This window comes from Cupressus sempervirens, chromosome 10 (assembly GCF_028749045.1).
Source record: "Cupressus sempervirens isolate cs-2001-9-10 chromosome 10, ASM2874904v1, whole genome shotgun sequence".
Lineage (NCBI taxonomy): Eukaryota > Viridiplantae > Streptophyta > Pinopsida > Cupressales > Cupressaceae > Cupressus > Cupressus sempervirens.
Genome location: NC_143127.1, coordinates 596,018,963 through 596,028,471, shown reverse-complemented (window position 1 = coordinate 596,028,471; position 9,509 = coordinate 596,018,963).

Below are 9,509 nucleotides of genomic sequence, written 5' to 3'. Positions count from 1 at the left end.
AAAGAAAGCAAACATAATCAAAAACTCCCTTTTTCGTTTGTAGCTCCCATGTCCTTCTTTCTTCTCCAAATGATTGTAGCTCCAAAGTTTCTTATAGTGCACACAAAATTGAAGCAAAAGCCTATGATAGTGATAATGCCATGAGAATACTTGAAGTGTGATTTTATGTGAGAGAGAGAATGCAAAATGCAAATTAGAGACTCAAGACTTCAGCATTCTAGGATTCAAGAGACTTCAGGACCAAAAATGAGAGGAAGAGTGTCCAATTTATAATTGACACGGAGGATGAGAGCATTGGATTTTTCACCCATAGATATGCGATGTGGCAAGAGATTCCTTTGAGAATCCATGACACATATGACAAAATATGCCAATTGTGAGATTCTATGACACATGCAAGTCAAACTTGGCTAAATGTGGAAGAGAATCTATGACGCATCATAAGATTCCTCAACCCACTTAAAGCCAAGAATCTATGACAAATAAGCCAAATAGGGACATGCATAAGAGGTAATAATAATTCCTATGACGCATATGATAGAATATTCCAAAAGTAAGATTCTATGACACACGAGAGTCAAATTTGGAAGAGAATCTATGATGCGTCATAAGATTCCTCAACCCACTTAAAGCCAAGAATCTATGACGAATAAGCCAAATAGGGACATGCGTAAGAGATAAGAATATTTGATTATGACAAATCTTAGCCAAGTGTCAAAGGAGAATCCACGAGGTGTCACATCCAAGTGTCATGATGATGAAATATTTTATGGAATATTTGAATTAAAAATCCTTTTATTCCACAAAATAAGAATTAGTAGAAAATGGAATTAATGATGGAAAATAGAACTTAGGAAATTGTAAATTTCCATGGTTTGCAGATAATGAATCAATTAATTAATAAAATTAATTAATTGAGGATGATAATCAGGAAGAATAATTAGTGAGAATAGGATTAAATTATGGGTTATTTAATCCTATAGAGAAAATTAGTAGATAATTGGCCAAATTGATTAAATGAATGTGACTGTATCCTTTGACGAAAATGTGACAATGATGGATATGGAATAAGATGATGAAAAGGTAGACCAAAGCCATGGTCAAATTGATTGATTGAAGTTGATAACATGCCAAGGACACATGACATGAATTGGTTGATATGTAACATTTAACCGACATTGTAAATGCTACAAGATCAAAATTGATTGATAAGGTTTGATCATAATAACATCGATGGACGCTGTCAATATTATTAAAATGGTTGATGATGCCATGATATGATATTGAAAGCCTCAACAATGTCAAAGATTGAATGACATGAATGATATTTTGACCTAGCACTGAAAGCCATGACAATACTAAGGTCAGATTGATAAGATTGATAAGTTGATAGGTTTCCAAGGCACTGAAAGCCACAACAATGCCTAGAAGCAGATAAATGATGATTGATTTGGGATGTTTGATACATTTCGGGTTGATTAGGACCAATTTCAATTTGTTTTGATATGATTTTGAGTTGATATGAAATTGATGTGAAAGGGGATACAAATGAAAAAATATGGTCAATCTGGCCAAAAGATCGAAGTTAGTAGAATGAGAAAATGGGACGAATTAGTATGAAGAAGTGATGAATTCATAGATGCGAACCATTTTTGAGCATCTACAGTTGCCTACATTTTGGATCAAATTCTATGATTCATCATTATGACAGATGGCAAGAGAAGAACTAACATTGTTTGTAATCCATATGGTGGCAAAAATGCTATTAGAAAATAACTGAATATGATTTTGGCATGAATGTTTTGGTTCACTTTTTTTGATCTAATATATTTATTATCAAGATGAGAAATGATATGTAGATGGTAGTTGTTAAATTTCTATTTATATGTTTGTTTAGTTTAGTATATGTTCTCATAAATCATACTGTAAAAACCCTTTGATGAATATTCCTTAATTCAATCAAAATATGTTTTACTCCCCAACCTCTTAGCCCTTCCTAGAAAAATGTACCACATACAAACATGTACATGTGGCACTAGCATCTCGCAAAAAATCTGCAATTGGGTTGAATGCTGAAACATTCCACTTTCAAGTGTTTTGGCATTGTAACACCTCTTTCAACCCTCCCAAGCATCACAGATGAATCCAAACCTACTATATTGATTGTAAAACCTCTATTTTTCTACTATTCAATCATTGATTGAGACTCTTTGAAGCTCCTTCACAATTGCTATAGCATTTATCTGCATTGTTTCTCCTCTCCCATATGTAGCAGCATATTAGAGTTCTTATTGCCACATTGAGATTATTGTTGAAGTTTTGAGATCGCCCTTTCTTTCTTGCAGCATTTCTGTGAAGGAAACTCTATCCTTGGACACTTGGTCTTCCTCTTCTAAAGGATTAGTAATTTGCACATTTGAAGCTTTCTTAGGTGATAATACCTTGCCTTTTATTTGGTATCTCCATCTATCTTCATTGTCCATGGATGTGGGAACACCAAAATGGTGATTTGACTACGGCAAGATCCTATTCAATAATCACAATACAAACAGAAACCTCCAAGACTTCCTAAATTGAACCATAATCTTATAATTAATTGAAATCCAACGATTGTGTTTCTGAGTGTATTGTAGGATTTGAGCTCTCAAAGATACTTATCCTTTGTAGTGGTTCACTTCCCACAATTTACAAGTCATGCAATTGCAAGAGATTGGATCAATTTTTTAAATTTGTTTACTATAGATTGTTCCAAAAATTATCCCCTATACATCATGAACTCCATGGATAAATAGCATGATTACACATGTCAATTAAAGGTATGATGCTATAATTTCTTCCCTTTTTTCATATTTTTGGTGGAACATGCTACTTTATCCTAACACCTTTATACCAATATATAATAATCCACTAATTAGTACTAATCTTTAGATCTATATCATCTAACATATTTCAAACTTTTCATAGGTTGCAAGACACGTCAAAGGCAACAAAGGCGAGGCTGGAAAAGGTTGGGCAACACAAACTTGGCTTTAGGGGATATTCGAAAATAAAGCACACGTTGTAAGTAACAATTAATCAATTGCAAAGAAAAATTATTTATAAAATGAAAATAATTTTGTTAATTAATAAAAAAAATGCAGGGCACTGATTTTAATCTGGAGGCCATGGAAGAACACAAAAAAATTGCCTTCAAGCAAGGCTATGCAGTAGTGGTTGAACGCCTATGGCAAGCTTCCATTGCCCCAACCGAATAGTCTCCTACATCATGTGCACAGGTAAATATGCCAAAAAATATATTATAAATTGAATACTTGAGCAACAATTTATTTGATAATAATATGCATGACATTGCAATGTAGCCTGTTAATCATGATACAGATCATACACAACATTATGAAGCCCTTGATGTGCATCGTAATATCGATGGAGGTGCTCATTTGTTATTTAAAACTAATTATGTAATTATTAATACAATTTAACATCTTTAATTGAACTTGGTGTAACCTTTTTGTGTTGAGGATATAGAATCATGTTGTGCTGAACGAGTGCTGGAGGATGTTCAGACTGATCAGCAGGTAGATCATGTTGCACATTCAAGTAAAGAAAATCTATGTTTTTTTCTTTTAAATTAATTTTTTGATTTATAGTTCTTTTACTTAAATAAAAAAATTTAATTCAGTAATATAAAATGGTGTGAATTTAACACATGAAGTGTTTGTTATTGCAGCGGACCCCCCTTTGGTGTAGCAGCTTCATGATGTTCCTGAATGGATGAGGAGGAGACATGTGTTAGAACCAGTAGAGGAGGGGGATGACGAGGACATTGATATTCCTCTTAGAAATTTTATGAAAAAGAGAAATGACAAGAAAGCAAAAAAGATATGATTATTCATGAATGACTTACTCTTGAATATTGTGTTAATGAATATTGTGTTTATGAATTTTATGTGTTAATGAATGTTATCATGTGATTATAATGATTGAATGTTATATTTCAAAAATGGATGAATTGAATGCTATTAAATGTTAATGGGGAATTTAGAGTGATGTTATGAGGGGGGGGGAGGGGCCAAATGAGCCTCCAACTTCACATGGTTGGCCCTGTTAAGTAAAGAATGTTTAACTATTCTCAAAACCAAGTGAAGCTCAAACCTTAAAGATAAGCTTATAGTTGATAGTGACAACCAATTAGCAAGTCGAAATGAAGTTCTTCGTTATAGGTACCTTTTTAGTTCTTAAAGCACGATGTCATGTTTTAATATTGTATAGTTTTTTTTCTTAAGTTAAAGTATTCTTTTACTATAAAAACATAATTTATGACCATTTTAGTAACTATTCTAACATCTCTTTATGACAAATCCCATTTTGGAAAAGATGGCAATAAGTGGTGCTGTCTGTTCCTTGGGAGATTGGATTGCACAGGTCTATATCTCAACATCATTTACATGTGGTAGAAATGCATACTTACAACCATTTTATTCTACATTTAAAAACATTGATGATAATATTGCATGTTTTAATTTATATTTTTGTCTATAGTCATTATAAACGTTGCAACCTTTGTCAACTTTTATAGGCTATGAAGAACATAGTTGAATACTACAATAATTTTGTGTTTAGGCAATGATAGCAATTCTTCTAAGCCAAAAGATGAGACGACTATGTTTCATCTTAAGATGGTAGTGGAGTTATTCATGTATGATTCCTTTCTTTAATGGTGATTTGGATGTTTGACTAGTTCTAAATATGTTGCTATAGTGCCTATTCAACCTTGTCTGTGTATACTAATTTTTTGTAGTGTAAAGTATATAATGAACATCTTTTTGCAGCTCAAATATTCATATAGGTTGGGAAATACTCTATTCACATGCATATTCCATAGCAGACTACCTTTGCTTATTTTTGGTAACCTTGGTTTCTTAGGCTTTTTGCTCTGGTCATGATCCTTCAAACTATTTGGTTATAAAAATATCTTGTGCCAAGATAAGTATTGCAAATCTGAAGGTAGTTTGACAATAACTCATAGCCATTTTTTTGAATAGGATTAGTTGATTTTGATTTTGATTTGAACTAAATAAATAACCATCTCTAGCATTTTTGGTCTGAAGCATGCTAACAGTTTTTTCTTTTCTATCCTATATTTTTAGTTTAGAAATTCTTGTTGGTCCTGATGATGAGCTTCCTAATAAGCTACGTAACTTGGAACCACATTTGATAGAGCATGTTAGCAATGAGATAATGGACCAAGATCCCAATGTTTAGCAAGATGATATTGGTAAATTTAATATGGCTAAATGAATTGATGATAATATTATTCAGATTTATTTCTACGTACCCATTAACATTAATATTTATTTTTCCAAAATTATACTAAAGCTGGGCTAGAGCATGCCAAAAAGTGTGTGACAGAAATGGTCATATCGCCTCTATTGTGACCTGACATCTTTCAAGGTTGTCGCTCTCCAGGCAAAGGGCTCCTCTTATTTGGCCCCTCCTATAAGTTAGTCTAATTTATTCTCTATTCTTTATATGTTGGAAATTCATTTTTGTTTACAATAAAGTACATTTAATTTGCTCTTAGGGTACTGGGAAAACAATGATTAGATAAGCTATGGCAGGAGAAGCCAAAGTTACTTTCTTTTATATTTATGCCAGTTCATTAACGAGTAAGTGGCTAAGTTCCTAATAAAATCATGCTTTCAAGTTCTTTTATTGTTTTTATTCTTGAATGTAGAAAGCCTTATATAATTGTTTTTCCAAGGAGGCATGTAGTGCCTACCCCTAGTTCGCATTTTTCTATCATTGTCGAACTCTTTTAGGGCTAGTTTTATGTTGATGGTTAGCAACATTATTTTGAGACTATTAGATATTGTGCTATGGATTTAGTTGATATGTGATGAGGTCACTTAGACTTTATATTTCATGTATGCATGATGATTATTTTCAGTGTTTGTAGTTATTAATGATGATTAGTAAGATGATTTATTATCATATATGTTTTCTTATGGATACTTACCCCATACTTGCATGTGTATGGTATGCATGTAGTTAAGGAAAGGAGTCGTAGTCACCTACTAGTCGGGATCTACACGATGCACCACTTCCTGCCATTGCCTATTTAGCTTAGCATATATATATATATATATATATATATATATATATATATATTGTATGTACATGCATGGTTTTTATGTAGGTTGCAAGTACCGGGTATCGACTTCCTTGAATTGCCAGGATGAGCGTACCCTATCACATTATCTCAATGGTAAGAGAGGGGAGATAAATTCTCAAGTCCAAATCCCAACCCTTTAAGCCATTTGTCCTAATTGAAAATTAAGACAAGTATCTGAGTTGAGTGCCCTCTAAATGCATTGGATGACGTAATTCGTGATATTAACCCTTGGTTTGATTTTGTATGTATTTTGGCTATGATGGGTTTTCGCATTTTACCTTGTGAGTCTTTGGAGTATTTTCTATTAATTAAGCCTAATTAAAAGATTTAATTAATGGTTTAATTTAATGGAAAATTAATATGGTATTTTAATATTTATTTTATTTAATTAATTAGGAAATTAATTAAATAAAATAATTAAATTTGAAGATAAAAGTTATAATTTTAAAGTTGGAATGAGATAATATTTATTTAAGTTAATAAATATTTTATCAATTAAGTCTCGAAAATAAATTTAAAAGTGGAAAAGATGTTAAAATTATTAAAAGATTCTAGATTTCATGTGATTAAAATATAAATATATTAAGATAAAATAAGTGGAGTTATTAAAGTTAGTGCATGAGATTTAAAATTTAATAAAATAATAAATAAATGAATAAAGTAAATATTACATTAATTAATGTGCATTATTTTAATATTTTCTCACATAGGAGTTTGCAAATTCTCGAGAGTTGTCATGTAGACAACACAAGAGTTTGCACTCTAAGAATGTACAAGTTGTCTACACTTAGGAGTTAGCATATTATTTGAGCACATGGTGTCTACAACCTTATGACTCAGCTAGAAGGTTGGAGAAGACTCATACTTAGTTGTCATGCTTATCTTCTAGTTCTTTCTAGACACATTCTAGATGCATCTTAGAGGCCTTTAAATAGAGGTTGTCCTAGTGTGTTTGGACAAGCTTCAAAGCTTACATGCATTCGAGAAGCTCATATGCTTCTACATTGCTTCTACATGCTCATATGTTTTTACATGCTCCTATGCTTCTTCAAGCACTTCTAGTCACATGGGAATTTCAGTTGGCTTGGATCTTGGAGGAATTATGAATGCTGGAAAAGGAAGGGATTTTTCTATGGACTTCTGAGGCATAGAAAATTAGCATCAGTGTCCAAGTGCACTCGTGATTTTTGCATATTCTATTTACACTCTTTCTCTTCCTATCTTCATCGTGTCTGTTATGTGTGTTTGAATATACTCCATGAATGAATCTTCAATTTTGAATTAGAATCTAGATATATATGTTAATTTTTATTTGAATGCGAAGAAAACAATAGAAAAAAATGTACCCATTTATATTTTCAATCTGCATACTTTGTACACACACACACACACACATATACATATATATTTATTGAGGTCGAATGTACTAAAAAATACAATGAAGGAAATATTTACAAATCTGAATCGCGCGTTGAAAGAAATGTTTAAGGAAAAATGTTTATAAAATTAAATTAAATTAACATTGGGGAGGGGCGAGATTACCCACCCCGTACCCCCATGATTTATAGCCTTGCGGCTTGCGGTCATCAGTACCGCTATCGCAGGCCCTACGACAGGATACAGGACCGCACGACCCTCCTTACTATGCATACGACGGGGTTTAAATTCATGTGCAGTATGATATGGGATTTACTAGTTATGTTTTGTTTTATAAATGTTTATGTGTATGAAATCATTTTCAAATTTATCAATTTTCATACTTTATGTTATTAAATATATATTATATATTATAAATTATTATATTTATTAATTATTATATAAATATAATAATTTATAATTATTAATTGATTGTTATGAAGTTTTAAAATAAATAAATAAATAAATATATATATATATATATTGATTTTAACAATTGTTATTTGTTAGATATAAATATCAATCTAATAATAATTTGTCAATTATTGTTAATCGAAAAGAGATATTGAATTATTAATTTGAATATTAAGGGATTAGAAAAAGGTTGACTTTCAATATTACTTTTATTTAATGTATATTAAATACTATTTAATATATATTAAATAACTAAGAGATGGTAATTTTATATTACGTTAATAATAGTTGTTTAATAAGGATTATTTTAAATTAAGAGACTTTAATGATAATGGATTAAGATTTAATTATCAAGGAGTCATTGTTATAGTATAACATTGTTATAACATTGCTACGATTTAAGTTATTATGTTATGTAGTAAATTGTTAATATACCTTAATTGTACTAAGAGTTAGTTAAATATTAACCAATGAAGTTTTTGTAAGGTTTCTCTAAGATCGATTATTTATAGTTGTGATGAGTTTATTATTTATTAATGTTTGTTGGGTCTAGCAAATTATTAATAAATAATAGTATAATGATCTAAATGATTATCGATAATACGGATTAATTAAGGAAACATTAGTATTCATAAAAGAATGACAAATGTGGTCATTATAGATTTATTAATAAGATTCTCAATATAGCTTGTTATTACATATTAACAAGTTATTATTATTGAACTATGAATATGAATATTTGTGTATTGGATTATGGTTGACTTTTAACGTACAAATTATGGTTAGTTATTAATCAACTGATATTTATTGGGTTGTTGGTATGGTTATGTAATTATTAATTAAATTAATTAATTAGAGTTAATTAAATTTAATTAATAACTAAGTTATGTAATAAAGTTTTAATTGATATGCTAATATTGATTCCTCTAGCGAAGTTGTGAAGTATTTACATCAAAGTTGACAAGTCGTACTCTCATGACTTGAATAATGACCTTAGATATTTTAATGGCGAGACTTAGTAATATTTAATTGAGAACTATTAGAATGTTAAAAAGATCATGGATTGTGTACCTATGTTAATTGATCATTTTAATAAAGTTATAATCTTCTTATTCGAAGATTGATAATTGGCTCTCTTATAATTTAACGAATAATGATCCTCTGATTATGTTGAAAAGTTGAAGCAACATTAAAGAAGAGTTAATCAATTAGAATATGGATCTTAGTTAAATAAAGAGAACAATTTAATTAAAGGTCAATGATGATCAGTTTAATGAGTAAAGTATTTACCCTTAAGTTATTCTTAGAATATTATTTTTAATTAATGGAAGGATAATGCTATCGGGGAACAAACGGGTTGACTTGTAGGTCAAATGATAAATCCTATACACTTGAAGTATATTGGTAAATAGAAACTGAAACTCCACAGATTATTTAGCTATGTGATTTTAGTAAACCAAAACATGTCTGCATTGTTTTTTCTCTATGCTTCTTGTTTTGAGTTTTT